Source organism: Parasteatoda tepidariorum, chromosome 3 (assembly GCF_043381705.1).
Source record: "Parasteatoda tepidariorum isolate YZ-2023 chromosome 3, CAS_Ptep_4.0, whole genome shotgun sequence".
NCBI classification, from domain to species: domain Eukaryota; kingdom Metazoa; phylum Arthropoda; class Arachnida; order Araneae; family Theridiidae; genus Parasteatoda; species Parasteatoda tepidariorum.
The window spans coordinates 101916822-101930104 of record NC_092206.1 but is presented as its reverse complement, the minus strand read 5'-3'; the positions used below and the strand labels follow the sequence as shown (position 1 = coordinate 101930104).

The window sequence follows — 13283 nt, the reverse complement described above, 5'->3', positions numbered from 1 at the left end:
TGAGCTTTATGTTCAACTTGACAAATAAAAAGACATAAAGCTTTTTGTTCACGCGCATTTATTACGGAATAAACACTTATATTCATAATAGCAGAAAAATAAAATCAATCGTGAATAAATGTTTTTGTAAAATTCAAATATGCGTTAATCGCGCTTCATTTTTATTAACAGAGTAACGAAAATATTAATTGCTTACAAGAAAACTCATTCAATATTACCGCTCTATAGAATATGCCAACTCTATCGCCAATCGGAGTTTCACAGCCTGGGTTTGTATTTTTTATTTCTATCTAGAACGATCCAGCAACCCCAAACGATCTGGCAGTGACGGTTTTTCCCGGCTTCCTTCAGCAGTTTCTGTCTGATAGGCAGAGACGGTACATCCGCAGTGAACTGCCAGTCATCCCCCCATTTTGTGGTCGAGATTTCTATACGGATTTGTTTTCTTTTTTTGAAACAAAAAAAATGCTGTGCTTTGAAGAAGAAGAAAATTCGCATCTTTAGAGAGAGAGGAAGATGATAGTCATTCGTCGAGTTCTGTGCTTTGAATTAGATTCGAATTAGGGGAAAATAATCGTCTGCCGGCATCATAAAGGATTTTAAAAGGTAAGTCGATATATGACTTGAGATGCTCTCTTTTTTTTATTGTTCTTCTAATCCTTCACTGGTAAGATTAGATCCTTCATTTTAGAAAGTGACGTCTATTGATAGAACAAGGGCAATGACAACTGAATGTCAGAGATCTAAATAACCACCCCCGCTTACTTTTGGCAACTATCCGCTAAGTCTGGAAAATTATAAATAAAAAATTTTTTAAAAAAATCATCACTGAAAAGATAGTGCCTGTTTTCTGACGTTTTCCCTTAAGTATTTTATAGTTTCCCTGGATAAAACTATCTACGAAATTTGAAGTGACTACTAAGTTTAAACTTCATTATAGAGAATATCCTATACCATATTGTCTGTTATGTCACAATTTTTCCTTTTAATACTGTCAGGAAGGTCGTCAGTGATTATTAAAGCTAAGAACTTTCGTTTGCGATTAAAACATTTTTAATACGAGAATTGATTTTTGTTTAATATGATGGCATAAATAAATTTGGAGTTGAAAGAAATTATTGCAATCATCACATCAGCATATCTTAGACCTAAATATATTTTCATTAACAACTCTATTTCATTTAGCTGAATTAAAAATGGTTCAAAAATCTACTCAAGAATATTGAACTATGTAAAGACTACCTCTTTAAAAGTCGAGATTTAGAATTGTTAAAGGTCCAAAGAGAGCATCCATAATGAATTCGTCCTTTTTTATTGTTATAAAATTGTTTGTATACTATCAATAATATTAGCAGTCTTAAAGATGACCTTTGTTTTACTTTTTTTTGTTAATGTTTTTTTTTTCCTTTGATAATGGAACGATTTAAAAATTTGTTCGGTTTGTTTTAAATTTAAGTAGATTCTTGAATTGTTGACTGAAATTTTGAGTTTTATTTATCTAACTCTATTGTGACATTTGATGAGTTTTCTCCAACTTATCTTCAGTTGGGTTCGATTCGTGAAACGAACCGTTAAACATTTTGTTTCAGTAACATATGGTTCGTTCTTACAACAAATGTAGATGTGTTTTCTGCTATTTATTTTTAAAGTATGAGCTTAGTTATTAGAGTTATCGTAATTTAAATACATCGTTGAAAGTTTTAAATAGGAAGTAAATTCAATAACGTGAGCAGGAGATGAATAAATATGATTATACAATATAACTGATTAAATCTAATTTTGAGAGTTATTTTTGAGAGATATTTTTGAAAATATTAATTAAGTAGCTGATCGAAGATTTTTGTTTAATGTAGAACTGAACTTATTATGCTGGTTTGATAAAAAAAAAAAAAGGTTGAAACAATGAAAAGTTTTTACTTCAAGTCAGCTTAAATAGCGCAACAGTTCTATTTGACTTTTTCAGTCTGTAATATCTTTGTAAATAAAGGAAGGAAAACAAGTTCTTCATTTTAAGGACTCATTACATGTTTAAAAAATATTTGTACAAAAAGAAATAAAATGCTGTTAAAAATTGGTTTTACTGAAAAGGTGTGAATCAGCTTTTGTGCACTCCAAATTATTGTATTTAGAGAAATGAAACACCATGAAATTTAAACTCTGTTGTTTATAATGAATCCTTCCAGAAAATATTAGATTTTTTTCCATCCTCTTGAGAACAATTTTATCAACGATATAATTATTTATATGATTTATTATAATTTATTTTTACCTTCATTGGTCAGAATAATGAGAAATTATAAGAAATTCGTTTCATTTCATTTGGATTTTGTTTCTTGACTAAAATGTATCAAAAAACAACTCATAAAATTTAAGTTTAATGGGTTAAATTTGTTGTAAAAAGAAATATTTTATCGAATGAATGATTTTACTTGTTTGGAAGCCCCGTTATCGAGTCTTTGGAGAATTTATCATGCAATTGGGATATCAAAAACTAAAATAATAATTTTCAGAGATTATTTTGAATCCAATAAGCCATGTTAAGTTGAAATCGTAAAATGATCCAACTAAAAAAATACATTTTAGAAGAATTTCCTTTTTATATAAACACGGTTATGGATGCCTTTGCTTTTTCATATTTTATGATATAGATTTTGTTCCATTGTGTACATACTTGAGACAGAGGGTTCGAAAGTTTTTATTTAGCTGTGAATGATTGGGGTTCTAATATCAGGGATGGTTTGAATCCAGCAGATCTTCAAATCAGTGGGCACTGTTTGGGAAGAAAGGGCGCATTGACATCAGTCTCGAAATTGTGGAGCCTTAGCCTTCTTCACTCCATCTGGCCGACAAATGGCTGTTGTGGGAAGCAGTTCACTTTTTTGCGTACGAGTTATTAATTAAATTTGGGCACCTTTTCCTTCTGTTGAACTACAAAATTCCACATTCAACATATTTAAAAATGAAAATAATGGTTGATGGAATGGAAGAGATGTGCGTTTGAGTGCTTGCCAACTACACTATCATGCAATGTCTCGCACATTATTATTCTTAAGGGAGGGGAAATTGATTAAATTCGGCCAAAAGAAGCTTTAAAAATAATTTTTGTGTATTTATTTGAATATTTTTTAACATTTCACGTCATCGTTAAACACACGATAGAATTAAAAGTACTTAATCTTTGTGAGTTCAACTGTGACAAAACCGAATGACGAAATGTGTGTTGTCTGGACTGAGAAGCACGTTTTCTTAACTACTTCTGTCCCAAATCGTCTCCGCTGAAAAAAACAGTTTTTATTTTAAAAGTAAATTTATGTCACAATGACGTGATTTTTTAAAATGCTAGGATGTTTTACTTTTGATCGAAACTAAATAAAAAGTAAAAACATAACTTTCACACATTTGCCCTACTTGACTGATTTTGCGTATCTTGGAAAACTGCATCATTATTTAAAGCTATAGCAATGTTATATAACTGTCATGAAAACAAAAAGAACATTAAGAAAGCTTTTAACGTATCTGAATCGATATAAGTTGTAAAAGCAACCATGTTGTTTAGTAAGACAAGCCTCTCTGACGACCCTGGCCGACTGGACTGGCAGCAGAAGTATTGAACTTTCTCATGTCATTTATATACGTTAAACTGTATCATATAGAATCTTGAACAACAATATGAAATGTTTTGATAAACTATACTGGCTTGAGATTCATATTTCGAAAAAGTTTTTAGCGGCAATTTATGTTACCGTTTTTTTTTTTAACACAGTTATTTTTTTTTTTCAGAAAAAAAGAATTTTAAAAAGAATTTTCTTACTATCTTACCCAACTGGCATGTAGTTAAATAAAATATGTGTGGGAAATATAGGGTTGATATTGAAATTAAAATTTTATTACTGAATTAAAAACAACCTAACATTTCTAAAAATGGTGAAGTTAATGGATTGTAAAGGGCAAAACGTGTCTCTCAGTTCAAAATTAAATTATTATGTAAACGAAATATTATATGGAAAGAGTTTTCTCATTCGGCTTGTCCTCAACAGCAACAAACCAAATTTGAAATAAAAATAAAATTGCAAAAAGTATAGAATAGCATGTTTTCTACTGTATGGAATCAAACTTTCTTTACGCTACAGTAAATCGATTATCCTGTGTTGAAATTATGATTTTTATGACAAAATCTTTGGCCCACAAAGTATGACTAAGATTCCTAATATTGTATTAAAATATGACTATCCTAATATTTTGTCCGTGCTAAGTTTGATTCCTCTACACTACAAATGAATAAATTGAATATTTAAATAAATGCATGATAATCTTTACGTTGGTGTGATTAAGCTATTGCAAAATATCAAAATATATTTGGCTATAATTGATTTTGCATTCTGTATTTTAATGCCTAATTAGCGGAAAATCATTTTTAGAAAGAGCAAAAGTGAAGCTTCGTTGAATAATATTTAAACTCATATTCTATTATTGGAAGCTTACACTTAAACAGAAATATGTTTTTTTGTAAAGAATTCAATAACATACAATTTCAAATAACAAATTGTAGTCCTTATAATAAAAGTCTTTAATCATACATTCATTCTAGCAACATGTTTTAAGAACGATTAAGTTCTGACTCAAACTTCAATTTATCTAATAATACAATATTTGATTAAAATTCAGTTCTTGAATAGTCATTTAGTTTTCTCTCATCTCTTTTTTTTTCCTTCTCCAAAACATTTTAAAAGTGATGGATCTCAAAACAGATCTCGTAAACACTTTCACTTTTGTCATGTTTGAGATTTACAACATTCGCATCATTTATAAAAATAAAATATCGTGTCAAATGCACTTGAATTATTCTGTAGTTGGTCATTATTAAAGATGAGCTAAATTACTCTTGGTTGCATAACTTAGCATTTTATATATTTTTAAATAAAAAGTGTTTAAATATTAAGAGGGGGAGGGGGGAGAATGAAGACTCAGTAGAGTGAACAACTGCATAAAATAAAATAAAAATGTCATGAATTAGGTGAGTGAGTGTAACGTAACCGATAGGATTTTCGAGAGAGAAAAAAAATGAAATAGGGCTTTTGCTGTCTAGTGTTAACTCAGCATTTCATAATTTCGTCACGAAATATGTTAACAATGGCTGTGGAGTTGGAAATGGTATCAAAAGTCTCAGTTGGAGATTAAAATTTTTTCTCGATTTCGCCATCGGTTGGCTGAAAGGTTGGTCTTATATATTGAAAGAAGAAACACATTTTTTTGTCCTCGGGAAATTTTTTAGACAGACACTTACAATTAATGTGAGAATAAAATTATGACTCTAATGAATAGTGTGATAGTTATTTAGATTATACACGCATTTCATTTATCACATTTGAATATTTTTGAGCCCATGTTTGATGAAACTATTGAAAAAGTACACTAATCCCAAAAATCAAGTTTATTTATCTCATTTGAAAAGCTAATAAAAATAAGATATGTAAAGTTTTCCTGGTTTCAGAAAATTTCCTAAAGAATCTTCTTTTGTTATAAGATATTTTTAGGATGTGCGTGCAGGGCTGATTGTGCTCCGGAAAAAATCCAGATTTTCGGATTTTTCGCCAACAGTGATCCGAAAGTTTCCGGAGATCGTTTCCGGAAGTGGAACTTAAAAACACAGCTTATTTTATTTGTTAGTAACAAGAGAGAGCCAGAGAGATACTTTATAAGCTTATATTCATGATTAATATTAATTTTTTATCAGTAAATAGTTGTTATAATAAACTCAAGAAAGAAATGCATATTTGTAAATTTTAATTACTTCTCCAGGTCATCATAGGTATGTGTTAAATTTTAAATATATTTTAAGTAAGCTAAGAAATATTGAGAAAAAGGAAGAAAAAAAGCCTTGTTTAAATTTTTTTCTAATATTTTTAATTTAACCTGTTTTTTTTCCTCTTTTTTTTAACTTAAGAAATTTTCCGGAATTTTGACTGGGGCTCACAATCACCCCTGTGCGTGTGAATGTTATCGCTTATTTCTTTATAATGGTGTTACACGATTTCAATAGTTTGTGAAAATGAATTTTGTAAAGTTTATTTCTTCAACTGTTATGTTAAAATAATGAAATGTTATTTTAAAAGGAAATATCTTTAACTCTAATCTTGCATATATATATATANTCAAATATGACATCACTACGTGTTTCACGTGACCTTTTGACTTATTTCATTCTTGCAAAGGTTTACTTATCATCAGTATTAAGTTTAATTTCCATGGCTTTCGACTCTAATAGAAAATATGATATTTTTTGCGAAACTTTAAAAATTGAAAGGAATATTTATTTAGTAATGATATTACTATTTTCCAAAAACGTTTTCCGGTGAACGTTTAAAGGGAAAAAGGCGGAATTGAACATTTCAACCACCGTAAACGCTACCGTTAACACCCATTTTAAAATTAGCTTAACCACTATCGCTGTATTTTATATAAAAGTAAAAAATAGAGATTTGCGAACCGATTTAAAATTAGTTTTCTCACACTTAAAATCCATTTTTTTTTAATGAAAAGAGACACATCTAAATATCTTTCGACACAATGTTTCAGCAATGGCTTAGAGAATAACATATCGGAGGAAACATTTTAAGACAGAAAAAACATAGTAGATGGGTTGGTTTGTTAAATGAAAGTAAATAACTCTGCTGGAGTTGGGGGGGGGGGAAACTATAATCATGTAATAAAAAAAAATATAAAATATATATCCCGTTATTCCTCGTCTTTGACCAAGAAGGGTCAACGTACCTCGTTTTGCTCTCAGTGTGAATATCTTTTAGTTCATTTCATTTTTTTATCCTAACGCACAGAAGAAAAAAAAAAGGTTTCCGCTTTGTTGACGAAAGTACAAATGGGTTTAGAAAACGTTATTTTCCTTTATTTTTTTTCATTCATTTTTAATGAATTGTTAAGAGATTTGAACATTCTGGCGGAAATAGTGACTGGATATTTCATTGAATCATTCCAATTAGACCCTGAAAACACCGTACCGCGTTGAACTCATTTTCTGAAAGGATTTTATGCCACTTGGCGCATCTCATATAAGAATAATATAGTTATGTTTGCGACAATTTCTGAGGTAGGCTAAATTTTTGATAGGTAAGAAATTGCAAAATGTTTGGCATTTTTTAAGTTTTTCCTTTATTACATCTAAATGATGGCATCGTACACAATCCCCCCCCCTCCCCGCACATCTTAAGTTCACGTGAAGTGAATTATCTTTCCTACACGAGTTGGATGCAAATTAAATGCTGGGAAATTTATGCAAGTTGTTCTCTTTAGTGGAAGCATGGAACATTTCCTAAGAGTATTTTTTCACTCATTTGAAGCTGTTTTTAGAGCAGCATTCAATTTTCTTGACCCAATATGATGAATGCATGGGTCAATGTACAAGATAAACTGGTGGTCAGATTACGAAGCTCACTCTTTTATAATGTAGTACATTGCAATGCATACCTTAAGTTGAAGTAATTTTAAACTTAACTACATTTTTAGATTCCCTAGGTTCACAAAGTTTAATGTTAAAATAATTAGGTGGTATTAAAAGAAATTGTAATTTGGGGAATGATGGGTGATTATTTGAGTATAAACGAACTTCATATTTCAGTTTATTTTTTTGTGATTAAAATACTTAAATTAGCATTTAAATGCTACGAAAGCTTAACAATCTCCCTCTCTCTCTCTTATATATATATATATACATACATGTACACTAGAGAGCCTTATGAGCGATAACTTTTAACCAAAAATCTCTTAAGGTTTTTAATTATTTGAACCTTTTTCTATTTATTTGAATTAAATGCTTTTTCTTGTGAGGAGAAAAACATTTGCGACGATGATTTTATAAAATTGCAAATTTTCAATATTGGTTTAGCTTCACTCACTTTTTTAGAATAAAATATTAACTCTCATCCATTTTTGAAGAAATTTATTAAATTTGGTTGAAAATAAAAAGACGATGCTAAATTAGGGAGCCATTTTATCACATTTTTAAAGAAATTTGGATGTAGCCACTTCTTAATCACAAATTCCGCGATTCAACATATTTGCCATGTCTGATTAAGTAGACCTGAAAATTTAAATTTTTAGTTAGTAGGGGAGTGACTGGTAGATTCTTTCGTTGCCTCTTTTTTTCCCAAACCTCCGTCACTGATATGGATGGGTACTTCGCATTTAAAAGCCACTTTTTGAAAACTTTTTTTCATTTGGATTAAGTTATATTAAAAAAAAAAATTATATTAGAAATGATCTACAGCTATAAAAAAATTAATTCAACTATAAAATTAAAATAATTATGTGGCGAAACTTATTTGGACATACGGACTTAAAGAATTTTGCTTAAAAGTATTTGGGGAGACAAATTTAATAAATACGTTACAACTTTGAAATATGTGAATTGTTAAAGAACTCTTCATCCAATCTTTCCATCACAAATGGATGGATTTTGAAGCATCAAAATTTTGAATTTAGAATTAGGACACATCAATGAAAATTCAGTTTTCAAAAGTCTCTTTCTGCATTGATGTACTTTTATCATTTAACTATTAAAGGAAAAAAAACTGTTGTCTTTAATAACTTTTTGTGAAAAGTCTACTTATCGTAGGATTGGATCCTTTCTGCCTGTTTTGAAAAAGGATGAATGTCTTTCAAAGCGTTTTCAAATTATAGATGACATCGTCTCAGTTTTTCAATGTAAAGAAATTTTATAAAGGGTCTATTTTTAAAATGAAAATATTATGAAGGATCAGTTTTGACGATAAAAAAGAGCCCTTAACGCTTATTGGTTCCAAATTTCAATTAAAATGATCCTTTATTCAAATCATTAATATGATTAAAAACTGCGGGAAAACTTTTTTTTTCTGACGACACCGCATTGAGAAATAAACTGCTGAATCGAAACTGTTCGTTTTTAGGTTTTCTTAGAAATACTATAATAATTTTCCTTTAAAGATTAAAACTTTAGTTGCTTTTCTTATTGTTCGTCTGATTTCACCACTTAAGTTCTGTCATGAAAGGTCGAAATAGATTGAAAATTAATTGATTAAATAAACGTTATAACAAAAAAAGGAAGAAAAATCGAGTCGCAGAACAGTACTTAAAAAAGTTTTAAAAAATAAAAAATTTATTTTTTATTTTTATCGTTTCTAAATTATGTAGCGTGATGTTACGATTATCTTCTAAATGCTGTTAGTGATGCAATTTATTTGAAGTGCGTATCAAGAAAAAAATACGAAAACAAAGTTAATTTTGAAATAAAAATTTTGTGATCGACGCTTAAAGACTTGGAATCGCTTTTTATTTACTTATTTTTAGAAATGCGTATTGTATACAAATATCATGTTCATTCCGTGTGTTATAAAATACGTTTTTTTTAATTTTTTTTTAGAAGTGATAAAAAATTATAGAATATTAAAAATATATGAACAACCATTTAGGATTTTCTGTAATTTCTTCGAATTATAATTTCAACTCCGGAATTATAAAGTACAGGCAAAGTGGAAAGTACAGGCAAATACTTTTTACGAATTTCTCATTTTTAATTCTATTTTTCTTGATCTTTGGATCCATTTTTTGAAATTTAGGTTTAGTAGATTTCCTGAATAATGGCGACAAACTTGCTTTTGGGGTATTGATTATACTATAGTTTGATTCATTCGGAGCTATATTTTCGATACACTAAATTTTAATATCTTTCAGCAATTATCAGCATTAAAACTTAATTTATTCTTTCGAAAAAGATAACATATGAAATATCAATGAAATGTTTCATTTTGCAGTTTGATATAGTTTAAGAAAGTAATGTTACTTCAGAAGAATCTCAATTTTTACGGGAATGTACCTCCGCGATAATGTACTCCTGGCCCGACTATTCTACTACGCAACTACGTACGCACCTCTACCGATTGACATTCTTAAAAAGAACATTTTAAAATAAAGTGCAAATAAATTGGACCGGCTTGAGAAAACCTTCTTTATCTTTAATTTATAATCCATATATTTTTAGTACATGCTACATATGCGGGGTCATCTGGATCTAACGTAGGCAACATGTCTGGAAAAGGGGACTATAAAAGGGAATCTGCGAAGGCATCAGCTTTGTAAGTTGACTGAAACGACATCAATAGCATTAGTAATTATCATTAAAAATAACTAAATAAATAAATAAAAAAAAAACAGGCTTGTTCTGTCCTTCATCCGTGACCATTTGATTTTCATCTTTTTTCGGGCAAACGGAAACTGAGTCACTTTTGTTTTTTCTTCTTTAGAAACCGCAAAACCGGGAGGATTTCGTGATGAATGTAACAGAGTTGTGGTTACATATTTTATTTTCCTTTTTATCAAATGCGGGTGTAGCAAAATTCATGATTTTTTGGCCTTGTTTTGTCCTTTTTGAAAACTATATAACAGGAACGTAAATTATAGTAAAAGTCATTTTATGATGTCTATTGTACAAGTCCCCCCCAGCTCGCTTAAATTTGAAGACATTAATCGTACATCGGTTTGTCTCGAGCCCGTCTTTCTTGCTCTCACACAATACTTTTTAGTTTATTTTTACGAATCGTGTTGCTCCTTTTTTATTCTTTCCACCTCTCGCTTTCTACGTTACGTGGACAAATGTTTTTCACGACTCGTGGACTATTTATTTATTTATTTTAAATTTTTAACGTCTCTTTTTTTTTAAATGACTGGGATCATTTTTTTACGTTTTACACAACACGCAATTCTCTTTTATTATGTTCGATTCGTCATTCTGTGGCGAATCGAAGCAAGATTCCAAGCTTCCTCCCTATGTGTGTGGACTGATTCAAATCTTTCGCAAATGGATAAAAGTAGAGGATGCATATCGGTATTTTTACTATTAAAGTTATAGAAGACAGAATTTGCTTGTTTTTTGAAATCGAAAATGAAATATTACTTTTCAGATAACAAAATGCGTTTTAAAGCAATTCTAAGTTTCGAGTTTTGCATACTTTTTAGTAATTATTGTTTCATATTATATTTATTTTTTCTTTAAAAGTTGGAATGTTTTTTTCTTTGGTTCAAATGTGGCTAAGAATTTCACACAATTTAAATAAGAAAAGATGCCAGCGTAGGAAATACTGGGCAATGGCTTTAAGTTAAAAAAAATAACAAGTGTAAGGAATACCGAGAAATGGCACTTAATATTTAAAAAAAGCATCAGTGATGGGAATACGATGCGTTCAATCCTTAGCCTATATTTTTTCTGCATCCGCGGTCCCTTCTTTATCGCTATGGCACCCCCATAACTCTCACCATAGTCTTTTCTTAAAATCAAAACATTTCTTATGAGAAAACTAAGTGGCGGAGATCCCTTTCTTTTCATTTCTATATGCTCATGTTCTCTTAACAGCGTATGTTTGTTATTGTTATGACTTGGTTGCTTTTAATTTAATTTTTCAAAATGCAGACACTCATCTTATGTCGAGAATGAATGTTGAACTGTGAATGCATACCAACTGAAATGTTGATATGCAATTAACTTACATAATAGGATGTATTTCCACACTTATTATTTTGAGCCACTTTTTTTCCCATCCTCTTTAATCACAATGTTTAATTCTGAATATTTCATTTTTAATGTAGTAAGTGAAACTTCATTCTAAATGGTAAGGAAACTTTTTTTGAAATATTTTTTTTCTATGGATGAGGGTTTCCCCTTACCCAAGAGGTTTTTTTTTAAAAAAAACTTTCTTCTTCTCAAATGTACTCAAAACTAACTCTTTATTTCTTTTTATTATTATGTCTTTTAATTTCACTTGACAAAAATTTTCAATTGCATCATGCTTTACCCTTAGCTAGTACCTCTTCACTCTCGTTAAACGTACATTTAGTTGAAATACTGAACAACGACACTATAGTTTTCATCAACGGTATTTCATTGCTCCTTCCAGAGTCGTGAGAACATCAATTCTGTCTTCCTGCCCTCATCATTTTCCAACGCATAACCAAAATTTGACACAAATTCAGCCGAAGTGTCTTTTTTTGCGTTTTATTGATTTACTCTCATTCTAATTAGGGACTGTTCCTTATACCCACTGTCCACATTTCAGGCACAAACAGTTCTTGGACACGCAAATTCTTGGTTTTTTATTAGTAGTAGTAGTATAGAGCAGTTCTCAAAAGGTGTATTGAGTTGTGAGTTATAATACTATTTCGAACCCGCAATCACCCATTTAAACCCTGTTGTATGGTTGGAATAAGACTCTCTAAAAAACAACACATTTATTGTAGTCTACAATGCAATCACTTATTGAAGAAAAACGTGTAAAAATTAACAGTAATTAGTGATTTTAAGAAACGCATTTCTCTCTGATAGGTTAAACTACGGTAGTAATCTTCCTTCCACTCGTGACATCAAAAACACATCGGTGAGCGTCAAAAAAAATCCTGGGTTTCAGCCAACAATCATTCGGTACCCACTATCGAAACTCTTTACACAAGAGGGGGGGGGGGACAGGTTTGGGCATAATACAAACCTTAACTTTAAGCTCTGACAACAAATAAGCATAAATTGAATTCTAGTGAGACATTGTTGCAGAATAAAGAAAGCCAATTTCGGACATTCATGATGTTAATAGAACAATTAAATACTATCTAGACGACGCTTGTAAATAAAAATTAGATTATAAAGTTTATAGAGGACAGTTACTTGTAAATATTTTTAACAAATGGCAGCTAGTAGTATATTTTACTTTAGAAGAGATTTTTAGAAAAAACAATTCAGTGTTTTAATGCATGTCCGAAAAAGCTACTGCATTATTATTGCAACAGAAAATCGATATAAGGAAGTACTATCTTATTTATAAATCCTTAAAATAATTTTTCACATTTTTAAATATTTTATGCTTTTATGTAACAAAATGCCATTTTCTAACGAGTTAAATGTAGGATTATCCGGCAAATGTTACCTACGCAGTTTTAATATAAATCTGTTAAAGATATCCTAAAATTTGATGAGAAAAATTTGATATGTTATTTAAAGTATATATATATATANAAGTCTAACAAAAAGTTTTGGATGACATCAGTTTTATTTGAAGACTATGTAAGAAAATTGGATCTGAAATTCTTCGCTAAAAAGAGAAAAATTATACTCTTTATGGATAAATGCACAGCGCATAGTGATCTACCTAATTTGAAAGCAGTAAACTTGCAGTTTCTCCCGCCAAACACAACAGCAAAGTTGCATTCGATGGACCAGGGTATCATAAAGTGCTTCAGTCTTCTCGTAAATGGCT

The 13283-nt window shown here is 30.1% G+C and overlaps 1 protein-coding gene across 2 annotated transcripts in view; it reads left to right on the top strand.

The window, feature by feature from the left end:
* The first annotated feature begins 292 nt into the window (after window positions 1-292).
* Window positions 293-13283, top strand: part of LOC107438862 (Na[+]-driven anion exchanger 1) — a 142108-nt gene continuing 129117 nt past the window's right edge. Inside the window, exon 1 of one of the 2 annotated variants that reach the window (XM_043052758.2) lies at window positions 293-606. The gene's annotated coding sequence lies outside the window, so the exon portion shown is untranslated. The remainder of the gene's footprint in view (window positions 607-13283) is intronic. The other variant, XM_043052756.2, reaches the window with a different exon arrangement.